The sequence below is a fragment of the Triturus cristatus genome, chromosome 7 (assembly GCF_964204655.1).
Source record: "Triturus cristatus chromosome 7, aTriCri1.1, whole genome shotgun sequence".
Taxonomy (NCBI): Eukaryota; Metazoa; Chordata; class Amphibia; order Caudata; family Salamandridae; genus Triturus; species Triturus cristatus.
In genome coordinates this window covers 596147458-596159836 of record NC_140590.1, presented here as the reverse complement: position 1 = coordinate 596159836, position 12379 = coordinate 596147458, and the positions used below count along the sequence as shown (strand labels likewise).

At 44.4% G+C, this 12379-nt stretch overlaps 1 long non-coding RNA gene across 1 annotated transcript in view; it reads left to right on the top strand.

Annotated features, from left to right (window-relative positions):
• Nucleotides 1–10625, top strand: part of LOC146810174 (uncharacterized) — a 247163-nt gene extending 236538 nt beyond the window's left edge. Inside the window, exon 5 of the long non-coding RNA XR_014965638.1 lies at nucleotides 10275–10625. This is a non-coding gene — a long non-coding RNA (uncharacterized LOC146810174). The remainder of the gene's footprint in view (nucleotides 1–10274) is intronic.
• Nucleotides 10626–12379: the final 1754 nt, after the last annotated feature.

Sequence of the window (12379 nt, the reverse complement as noted above, 5' to 3'; positions counted from 1 at the left end):
GGGAGGCGTCTTCACTGGACACATTGAAACTCATGGTGAGTGCTGATAACGTTGAAAAGCGTGTATGCGTGCAGTTAAAATTGTTAAGGTGCACACTCAGCCTCAGTAAAATCCTCTCCCCGGCCTGCCATACACCATACCGCAACATGTGAGTTCTACAGTGCTGGAGATTGTGCCTAAGTAAGCAAGCCCCTCCGTGAAGTCACGGACCGCGTTCCTCGCAGCAATGCACGTTGTCCTCAGTTGCAGGGGGCAAAGCAAACCCAATACCTTGGAGACGCACACAATGGAGCACAAAGCTCCTACCCTTGATGCTTCGGCCACTTGACAGGCGGGTCCCTCAAGCATGCCAGGGGCCAGCACGCAATTTATACACCAAACGATTTCTGCACCTACTAGAAACCAGAGGGACACAGCAGGAATACCAGGGAGCGGTTATTTATTGAAAGCAGGTATATATATATATATATATATATATATATATATATATATATTACCTACTGGTGGTCGCCAGTAGGTAGTTATTGTTAGGACCAAATTTCCATAGGAAGAGCATGTTTTGTTTTGCTTATACCTGTGGCGTCATTTGATGAATCTTCATGAAATTTTCCAAACTAATTCCTTGTTCATATCAGCTCCTATGTTGAAAGTTTGCGATTGAATCATCAAGGGGGAGTGGAGAAAAAAGGGGGGTCCCAAAACATGTTTTCTCCATGCAATTTCCATAGGAAACTTTAGACAAGGCTACAGATCGAAAGGGTGAACGGTATTATCCCAAATTTGGCAGGGAGAAGGGTCTTGGTCTAGAAAGCATGCTTTTGTTTATTTGGTGTAAATCCGTTCAGTAGTTTTGGAGAAATATCAAAATTTGCAGATATCGATATTTGGGAATTCTGCCATCTGATTGGCTGAGGCGTTACGAGCACGAGCTTGATGATTATTGGCTGCGAGTGGTGCGAGCTGTTGCAACTAGGAAGTGTTGGCAGCCATTTTGTGATTCTGTTGAAACGAGTAAGGGGAAAAAGGGGGAAAAGAGTAGGAAACAGGAGGGTAGGAGCACTGTAACCTCTGTGGGGGAGTACAAAGCGAAGTAGTTACTCCTACCGGACTGAAAGTGCAGGGTTGCTCAGAGTGACATGGTGCTGAGATGAGATGCTGCTACACTCGGGTATGAAACCGAGAGCCTAAACCGTGAGGTTATTGCTGTAAAGTGATGTGCTCTGGTCTTTGTAGCATACCTGTGGAAGTAGTGTTAGTAGGTGTTTATACCATATACCATATAACGGTTCGTCACCTCAGGGACAAATGTGCTGAAAGAAAACTTTTGCAATTATGGGGTGTAGAAAAAGTGTTTTATCAATATAGGAAGCCAGCCATATTAGGAGAAATATCATGGAGTGAAGGTCCCAGAGTGGACTTACCTTGCAATGTAAATAGATATTTTATAGCAACATGCATTTCTGGCGATGGCTGTGACTGGTGTAATAGGGAACGAGAAAGGATCGAGGGCATAGTGACTGTGTAAACGGTGCCCGGGCAGAATAACGCGTTGAATGGAAGTAGATAGATGTAGGGGTTAGTGCTTCACCCATATCATAGAGACTCTGAGGAAACTTGTGTTGTGTGTGAAACACATGCCAAACCAGGTCACGAAAGGTTGCCTTCTGGAAAGTGGTGCCAGACAGCACCAGAAGTTGAGAGCCCAAAGGCACAAAAAAGCAAGGTAATGAGTACAATTTCCAGTTTCCAAAACTTTTAATATTTGTTCAATATGACCTGACGTGGAGCAGAAAATGAGTTGTCAGAACTGGAGCAGGACCAGATCTCCCAGGACTGGAGTAGAATTGGAGGAAGCATACGTGGGACTGTCTGACAGGAGGCCTCAGGACACAAACCACTTGAATGTGTTGGTCTAGAACAAGAATGACCTAAAAGGAAAGAGTTGGTTTTAAAAATGGACATACTAAAATGATGTTCATGGTTGGTGCTCATTTCGAATGGTGTTAGTGTTTTTCACCATGTTTAAATGGCGTTTGCATTTGATGACCATCTGGCAATGATGTTTGTGGCCATCTTGGAAAGTGGTATCTTAAAATAGGTGCTGAACCGATGCTTTCTGCTTGCAGCTACTCTTGGTGCTGTCTTTAAAACAAAACACTTATGTTTGGCGACAGAACTGCATGTCGAGCACCTGAGCATTTTTTTGGCTAACTCAATTACAACTGATACTGATTTGTACATATGAAAATATCCTGCCCGTGCGGATTCACAAAATGGAGGAATACAAACACAGACCTTCCATTTCGCTGAGCTGTGATGCAGTGATGTGCACTCTTGGTTGGTGAGTTTTTGTGTAGAACCAGTTATCTCCACAAGTGGATCCTGCATGGGTGGACTGCTTTGCATTCTCTCCACGGAGCAGAAGCAGATCCTGGATAGCGTTATTTCTGTCATGTGATCATATATTCTGGGGGAGTATGGGACTTTGGAGCTGAAAACGAACCCGGCTGATTTCTTTTTAGAGAAGTTAGGTTGGCCCGGGGAAGGATTGTTGTTTAATTCTTTCTATTCATTATTTAAGAGAAGTTTCTATTTAAGAGAAGTTGTTTTGTTTGCTGATCGCGTTATATATTATGAAACCAAAGATTTACATAATTTATAAAGATTGGACTGATCCATGAAGCATTTTTAACATATTTAACAAATAGCACCAAATATTATTTACTTAATGAATTTCATCACTTCAATATTCGCTCAATGCCTCACTCATTCACTCTTTCTATCTCAATATCTTTCTCTGGTCCCAATGTTTTTAAGGCTAAACTCAAAGTTTATCCGGGAATATACGATCTACGGGTTTAACAGGGATGCTAGTGGTCATGCTGAGAATAGCCTGTGCCTTTAGGCGAGGCCTTCAAAAAGTGAGAAAAGGAAAGATAGACATCCAGCCAGTTTCATTTCATGCTTTACAGATTCATTCTGTTGCTGTCAATGTTAATGTTAATCATTCTGGGCATTGCCACTGGAATTGTTAAATATTGAAAACAAATTTCCGAGGTAAAGTTCGCTAAATTGAGTAGCAAAAGAAAAGCGAATTAGGCTGCATACCACTATAGGTAAAGCAAAATTTGGAGAACATTGGGGGGCATATTATCAAGACAGGCGATAAAATTATTGCCGCTTTAGCAGCAGATATCTGTCGCTAAAACGGCGATAATGGGCTTGATAATATGCTCTATGGAATTCCAATTGAAGACCATGTTAGATGTGAAGGACATCTAACCTGATCTTCAATTGGAATTCCATAGAGCATATTATCAAGCCCATTATCGTCGTTTTAGCGGCAGTTTTCTGCCGCTAAAGTGGAGATAATTTTAGCGCCTGTCTTGATAATATGCCCCTTGGTGCTTTTATTATATAGCTATTGATACAAAGGAGTCCCCCATGTTAAATCAAAGAGCAGTGCTCATTCAGAGAATCCTATTTAAAACGTTGGGGCATATTAACAAGGAACAGGGAAAATTAACGCTAAGGGCGCTTAGCGTTAATTTTTTTAACGCCCACTATCGCTGGATAATATCGCCTGGTTGTCACGTTATTAACAACGCTAACCTCCTAGGCGATAAAAAATCCAGCGATAGCGGCATTTTGGGAGGTTATCGCTGGTAATGCAGCGATAAAACTACAAGGATAGGGATATCCTTGTTGATAGTCCATGGTGGACTAAGCCATGTAATCCACCTCCCGTTGGATTACATGGCTAAGTCAGAAAATTAGCAGACGTAGAAAAGCAGCGTTAACTGTGGTTAGCGCTGCTTTTTTTGTCTCTAACAGGGTTAGCGTGAAGCTTGATAATAGGAGAAATGTCGCTTAGCAACATTTCTCCTATTATTTTGCTCTGGAACACCCACTTTGCATCTCATTAGAGATGCAAAGGGAAGCGTAATGAAAAACGGATGCTAACATGCGATTTTGCATGTTAGCACACTGTTGTTGATAGGGTAATATTTTTATCTCCGCTTCTTTGGCTTTTAAAGCCAAAAAAGCGGAGATAAAGCCCTTGTTAATATGCCCCCTAGTTTTTCTTGCATTAAGAAAGACGGAAATTTTAATTTTATTACCAGTGCTCTTTCAACCTCCTCCTCTGTAAAACATTGTATAAAAAGAATATGCTTACATGAATAAAACCATTGTAATAAAAGGAGTGCTTCTTTTATTCTGCTCAATGCATATATGTTTTAAAATGTACCTTACATTTACATTTCATAGTTACTGGGCACAGTAAGATTGACAAAATCATACCTTAAAGGGGGATGCAACATAATTAGATTTTTTCCTAAACTGCAATCACCCTTTCAAAGTAAGTTCTGCTTTTACAACAGTATCTGCTGTACAAAGATGAACAAACTTGAATGAACAAAACAGAACATTTTCAGGAGAAAAAGGATCATTTTTACACTCTATGTAAATTGCATGTAAGTTTGTAGAGTTTTGGGATCCGGCTGCAGACAAAAAAAGGCTGCCTGTGTCAAAACATGTCTTTTTGCAGCGTCCCCCCACTTTCTGCCTCCATTTTTTTGGGACTGTTACCGGTTGTTACTGTCTCTGATTGTGGCCTGAGCCCTGCTAACTAGGCCTGGGCCAGCGCTCTGTTAAAAGGTATAATTATCATTAGTTATGACAGCCAACCTGTAAGTCCCTGGTATATGGTGGGCATATAAGTTTGGAGGCCCGGAAAATATAATGCACTTGAGTGTGCACTGCTGCATTTTCTACTGTCATATTAAAAGCCTGTCCTGTCTTGCAGGCTGATTTTAAAATAAAACAATGTCCAAATTGGACTTTGGAATGAAAGGGACTTCCAAAGTCTTAAACTACCTTATTTGTCACCCCTAAAGTCTGCCCTATGTCCCTCAGGGGTAGGGTGCCATGCTAAAGTAAGCAGAGACATTATACAAGATGTTTTTATATGCGCTTGTGAGGGAAAAACTGCTAATTTAGTTCTCCCCATTGTAATATATCAGCTCCAATGGCTAACATGGAAAGGCTTTATTAATCATTAATAAAGTCTATCTTTTGAGAGGAGTGATCTAAAATAATAATTCAAAGTATCAAATTAATAGTTGCAATAAATCCGGCAACTTGCCATGATTGGATTTATTAGAGGTATTGCAGGAAAAAGGTTATAGTACTGCTTTCCTAAAATTACCAAACTGTTAGACCCGGCCCTCGTAACATAGCTAGACCTGACCCCTGCACCTCACACCAGCCCCCAAACCCACGGCCTAGCCGATCCTTCCCACCAGAACTCGCACGCACCCAACCCGGACTTCCCCGTCCGTGGCCTTCTGCCCTTCGGCCACACCGGGCCCGCGTGCCCACTTCATGCAACAAGATGGCCGCCCGGCCCCAGCGCGACCCTGGCCTAGAGGCGCCACTCCAGCTGGAGGACATCACGCTCCCCTTGGGATGAGAGAGGGAGGAGCAGTTTCTATCACACCTCTGCGCTTCCCTGGGACGGTGGGTTTCGATCGACCTGCCGGCCTCCCCGAGGGCTGGCTCCACGCCTGCTGGGTGTCTGGGACTCCTCCCGACCCGGCCCTGAAAGGATCAAAAGACAATGGCAGGAAACCCCAACAAGCGACCCCCAGGTGACAAGACCCCTGCCTGCACAGACTCCGGACATCAAAGAGGAGTCGCCCTATAACAAGGGGAGCTCTGGGACTGTCCGGCAGATTCGCCTTGGAACACCTGAGCCCTGCTGAGCGACTCGCGGCTCCCTGAAAATCGTAAGACCTCCGAACTGATGCTTGAGCCCTGCTGAGTGACTCGCGGCTCCCTGAAGATCGTAAGACCTCCGAACTTGTGCTTGAGCCCTGCTGAGCGACTCGCGGCTCCCTGAAGATCGTAAGACCTCCGAACTTATGCTTGAGCCCTGCTGAGTGACTCGCGGCTCCCTGAAGATCGTAAGACCTCCGAACTTGTGCTTGAGCCTTGCTGAGTGACTCGCGGCTCCTCGAAGATCGTAAGACCACCGAACTTGTATCCGAGCCCTGCTGAGTGACTCGCGGCTCCCACAGACTCTCTTGGTCCCGCCGGACCCCACGACGACAAGCGTATCCCCCAGCTTGAGGATTGTGAGCTGTGCAACGGGTACGCTCCTGCATTTGATCCATATCCCCAAAGACTGTCCCGCTACCTCCTAACCCCCTCCAAGACTCTGCAAACCCACGCTCTGCTTGTATATATTTGCCTTGCTGATCATAAAGATCCTACCACTTCGATCTGATAAAGATTTGCTCTTAACCCCTTCAGCGCTGCGCGGATTCCCCCGTGGTGCTGAAGGGTTCGAGCGCGGGCGGGGCCATGACGGAACGGTTCCGTCATGAGCACAGCTCAACCGATGCTCATGACGGAATCGTTCCGTCATGAGCATGGAAGGGGTTAAGAACTCCTCGTGTGGTGTCTCTCTGTCGTGTGGTGCCGAGTGTGCGATCCTAGATACGAGGTTCCTCCCCTGAGGAGTCTCCCGCCAGTGCCCGGCTACGATACCTCGAGGGTGGGTCTCAGGGCAGTCAGGGCCCCCTCCGGGCCCCTCTGAGGTCGCCTTCTAACACAAACTCTTCCCTGTAATGCCCCTTTCTGATTGTCCTGCCTTTGACAGGTTGAGACAAGCTCCCTTTATTAGGTGTGAAGTGGCCCGGGTTGAGACAAAGGAAACATCTAGTTAGAGGAGATCTGCTGCTGCAGAAGTCAGGACAGAAAGGGGGCTGGGTTGACAAACTGGTCTTCAAATGGAGAAAGGCAGTGAGGACAGGAACCAGGCCCACACCCACTTCCTGCACCCCCAGCCAGATGGAAGCCCCTGTAATTGAATTAAGAGCGGGCTGGAAGGGGAGTGTAGTGGAAACTTAGCCACATCTACGGGTTGGGTAAGTCAGACCTGAAGCTCTAGGAGAGATTTTCTCAATTTAGACTTTTGGTGAGAAGTGCTTTCTGGGACAAAAATATGCCCCACTTCTAAGGAATTTGTCATCACAGAGGGTGGCACCCTGCACCCCATTTGTCAGGTGTGTCCCCCTCTTGCCAGCCGACAAAACTGGAATAAATATGGGAAAGCTGCCAAGAAACACAGATCCCCGCCTGGAAACATAAGCGAAGAAGGACTGCCCTATTGAACCCCGGGTCTGCACTACAAGAGGAGTGCGCTCATAAGGACACCACCTGTTGCACACTTTGGGCTTAAACAATAGAAGACTATGCCTGGCTTCTAAAGGATTAGGGAGTGGAGTCCCTGAAAGTAACAGGTACAAAGGGAGCTTCAAGGAGTCCCCTGCATCCCCTCCATCAAGTCAATGCCATCTGACCAGCTTCACCTAGACTTTAAAGGATTTGACCAGGTGCATTGTTGGAATTGTAGTCCCAAACCTCAAGGAGGTCATTCAGAGCTTTTTACCCCCTGGCTTGTGTTGTGAGCACTCAAAGACCCAAAATAATCCTCTGGAGTAGAAGGATTGCCCTGCTGGACCTTTGGACTGGATAAGAGAGGACTGTACCCATAAGGACTGCACCTGCTGCACTCACAAGGCTTCACAACAAAAGGAATTTGCCTCTTTTAAAGGATGAGTGTACTCCCTGATCAGCAATATGTAGAATATTGCTGGAAGGGCTACCTGCAACATCAACAACAAAGACAACTCTAGATGACAAGCTCACCTGGATTTTACTTGGATTGACCAGGTGCATTGTGGCAGTTGTAGCCCCAGACCTTAAGAGACAAACCAGAGCTTCTGAAACCTTGGCTATTGACTACTTTCCTACATCAAGAAACACTTCTGGAAATAAGTGTAAAAGTGTTACATTGCATGCGACCTGAACTCTTGAATTTGTCCCGGTCCATCGTGACCTTTTTTAACCCTTTAAGCGCTATTTGCTTCTAAGCGCTAGTATTAATTTTAATCTTTAAAAATCATATTTCTGGGTCCCTACATTGTATTTTTGTCCTTTTGGTGTGTTGTGTCTTACTAACTTACTGTATTGGTGTTTTTAAAAGCATTACACACTGTCTCCGAAGTCAAGCCTATCTGCTTGCAGCCAATCTACTAAGGGCAAAGAAAGAATTAATTTAATGAAAACTTGACTAGACCTTTTTTATGATTGTGGTGTTATTACTAAGTATAGGTACATACCTGCCCTTATTTATATACCACCTTCCAACACCGTTCATAGCATATAAATATGTGATGTTACCCACACCTGAGCAACAACCGTGTAATTTTCTAATTATTCTTTTTTAAATTATATCATCACAGTACAACAACACATCAGACATCTAAATTATGAGTTCTATATGGTTAGACACACATTTTTACAGGTTTATCATTGATTTTATTTGTGAATGAATACCACCATACATAAGGTAAAATACTGTGGAACTGATTCCACTAGGTCCCCCAGATCGTACCATGTTTATCTCGGCAACTTCATATTTTGGACATTGTCTCCAATAGCACACCCCTCTTTGCTACCCTGCCACAGATGGCACTCTATTAGCTCTCCAGTGGAGTGCAATATTATGCTTAGCTACAATAAGGTAAATGAATGTCATCAACCAGGTGCTTTGAGTGCCTTTATTAAAAAACAATGGATTTAGGCCCAGATCTCTGTGTTGGGATGAATGTATGACATTGTTCTGCATTCTGTCCATCAATTGTTCTTTTTGCATGTCACCCTGAGTGGGACGGGTATGGCCAGACGTGGGTCCCGTGCTTTCCATGCCACTGGAGTCAAGCTATCCTGGCTGATGAGGGCTGAAAGCCCGAAACCGGTCCTAGGATGCTTGTTTCCATTCCAGGGAGGACCTGGCTTGGCAGTTTGGGCTGGACTGTTCCCATTGGGCGCAGGGTCAAGACTGATTTGCATTAGGCCTGGGAGGAAAACTACACTACGCTCGTGGAGTGTGCGTTGCTTGCGCAATTACGCGCTATGCAAAGCGCACGTAGCACAGTGCAAAAACGCGTAGTGTAACGGGCATTTTTTGCTCACTCGCAGTCCTCAACGGCAAGTTGGTGACCGCGAGCAAGCAAAATCAACATCCCGGCGAGACTTTTTCTTTGTTCGCGATCGGCAACATCAAGTTGCCGATCACGAACGTGGAAAATAAACCTCCCGGCGAGATTCTCAATGCGGGGAGGTCAGCTTTCTCATTGCGAGGGGTCGCGTATGCTCGCGACAGCTCACGATGAGAAACTACCAGTATGCATTGAGAAAGCTGCCGCTTGAGTACAAATCTACTCGAGCGGCAGAAAATGACCGCTTGCACTGTGCATGATGCTGTTCGCAATGATTGCACAGTGCGGACAAGCATCCGGCACTGTGCAATCATTGCAAACAGCATTTCCCTACCGCACTACACAATTTACGTAGCTACGCGAAGCATGCGTAGTGCAAAGTGCACTTTGCGTAGCTACATGTAGCGCGTCTACGCGAACTACGCCCAGGGTTTATTTGCAAATGGCTGGGTCTAAACTGGTATGGCATGGAGCAAAAAAACGATGGCTTTAGGCCAAGGTCTCTGTGCTGGGGTGAATTTATGACATTGTTCTGCATTCTGTCCATCAATTGTTCTTTTTGCATTTGTCAACCTGAGTGGGACGGGTATGCCCAGACGTGGGTCCCATGCTCTCCATGCCACTGGAGTCAAGCTATCCTGGCTGATGAGGGCTGAAATCCCGAAACCGGTCCTAGGATGCTTGTTTCCAGTCCAGGGAGGACCTGGACTGGTAGTTCGGGCTGGACTGTTCCCTTTGGGCGCAGGGTCAAGACTAATTTGCATATGGCTGGGTCCAAACTGGAATGGTATGGTGAGCAAACCAACGATGGATTTAGGCCCAGATCTCTGTACTGGGGTGAATGTATGACATTGTTCTGCATTCTGTCTATCAATTGTTCTTTTTGCATCATTTATACCAGTAGCACAGTTTTTGTGCCATAATGAGTGTTATCCATGCCACTAATTTTAATGCTCTGTATATGCTCTGTGTATTTGCAAGAATGAATCTAACATCTCTAAGAAACCTGATATGACGAATACTCCTCACATTCAGTCCGTTTTGTGTAATATGGGCGCCAGTAATGCGCACGATAATCCCCCACTTAAATTAATTCTTACGGGGATTAATATATTTAAAAACCGTTCCAGCATAGATCAACAAGAACGACTAACAGTTAATTTGTTGGCAGTAGGTGATACTGTTCACAATTTCTTTTTACAGGAACAGATACCACAGATCTGATCCCTGAAAACAAGGGCGGTGAGTACAAACACCCACCCCACACAATTTTGGGTGAGCCAAAAGATGCTCCCCTAAACTCTTCGGTCCTGACGAAAGCCTCTAGACTCTACACGAGGCTGAAACATGTAGACCATACTAGACCATTACCAGTGCATTAAACCAATAACGAGGTTTTTACAAGCACGATAACCTTTTAATTCTCCCATGTAATGCATCTCAAGAATAAAAGACACGAGATTTGACATTGGGAATTTTACCTATAACATCACAATTTTTTGAGCACGAGCACGCCCTCTTTTTTATCTCTGGCCACTACTGCAGAACCAGTTGGTCTTCCTCCATGGGGAGCATATTGACAAAAGAAGCCCAATGATCATGCTATTACGGTACACGAAGGCGGAGAATCAACATATACCGCCCATCGCTTGTGTACGTATATGAGGGTTTTTTAACGATGACTTCCCACGTTAACTGAGACCCTGGTACACAGGACAAGTGGTCCATTCTCCCCCTCTTTTTGATATTTGTATGCTCTGTATATGCAAGTCCAAAAATCCTGTATTATTTAGCATTCCCACACTCCCTGAAAATATGTGCCTCTAATGGTGTTACATTGTAAGCAGTTTTGATGTGAACTTCTTCCCATCTGCCAAATTTCTCTGGATTGTAGTATGCTCTGTGAAAATATCTGAACTGAATCAGGCGAAGTCTAGAGGAGAACACTTGTTCTCTGGAAGCCATTTTGGTGTTCACCCATTAAGCCTCATCCAGTCTTCCTAGATCTCACTCCCAGCAGGCTCTAAGCTTTCTAAAGTATTCACGCATAGTTACGCAAGTGATCTGTATAGGTTTTAGATGCATTTCTTCCTAAGCTTTCCCATTGGGTGTAGGTTCTAATGGGTTGAATGTGGGAATGCATCCCAGCGTTTCTCTGCAGGTCTCAAGCCTTGTAGGAGATGTAAAATACAGAAGAACTAGAATTCATGCAGCAAAAACCCCTGTGTGAGTTGTGAGAAGGATTTACTATGATCCTCTTAACAGATGCCTCCCATCTGTGAAATCCTGTTCAAGTCCAATGACCGGAAGCCATTGAGGCAGACAACACGACTTAGCCATGCACCATGCACAGAGGAGTTGTGTCAATCAGATCCATTTGTTCCTTTTCAATATTTGATACCAAATATTTAGCAGAAGTCTGATGACTGGAAGCAATATTTGCACAGGATTTTTTTACTATATAATTGATTAAGCAATCCATGCCTGTCTAGAGTATATTGCTCAATCTTCGTCATTGGGCCTGTCTATCTGTAAACAGCCAATTACTTAGAGGGAACTGAGGATTTTTCACATTGCCAAACAGTGAGGCACATTGTCAGATCTCCGGTACTATTTCCAAATGCACCAGTACAGATAGAGACTGGGCAAGTCGTCCACTGGGGCTAGAAGCATCAATTACTGCTCTGGATGAAATTGAGATAACCTTAAATGAAAAAGTAGTATTGGGTCTTAGAATGAACACACCTTGAATAACCTATAAATACTGAGGTATGTGCATAAACATTGCCCCTAGTTTCACCAGTCTCTTAGCCTCAGTTTTGCAGGTTTGACTGATGCATCAAAAATTTCAGTAACTCAGTTAGAATGCTTCTAATTTTCGGCAAATCGGTGAGCGTTACTCCAGTTCTCATGGCTATCTTCACTGGACCTTAAGAAAGTCTTCTGTGGCACCCAACCACTGGCAATGGCATTTGTTTACAGGGTTGTTGGTGTTCGAGGGTTCAATTTGATCCTTTTTTAGAGAAAAAACAAAGGTTGCACATCCTTCCTGAATGGCAATTCTATGAATTTGACATTTTAATGGCAGAGACTGTGATATCCTCCGGTTCAATTTAAAGCATTTTTGTTACTTTGTGACACTCATTTTCATGAAAACGCGTGGTGAAATTTTGAGATCGAAGGGCAACACAGTGAATTGATATTGTTTATCACCTACAACAAATCAGAGAAATAGTGGGGTCTACCAGAACATGGTGATAGCACCCTGATGGTCAACGGCCATTAAATATTTGCCTTTCTGTATAATT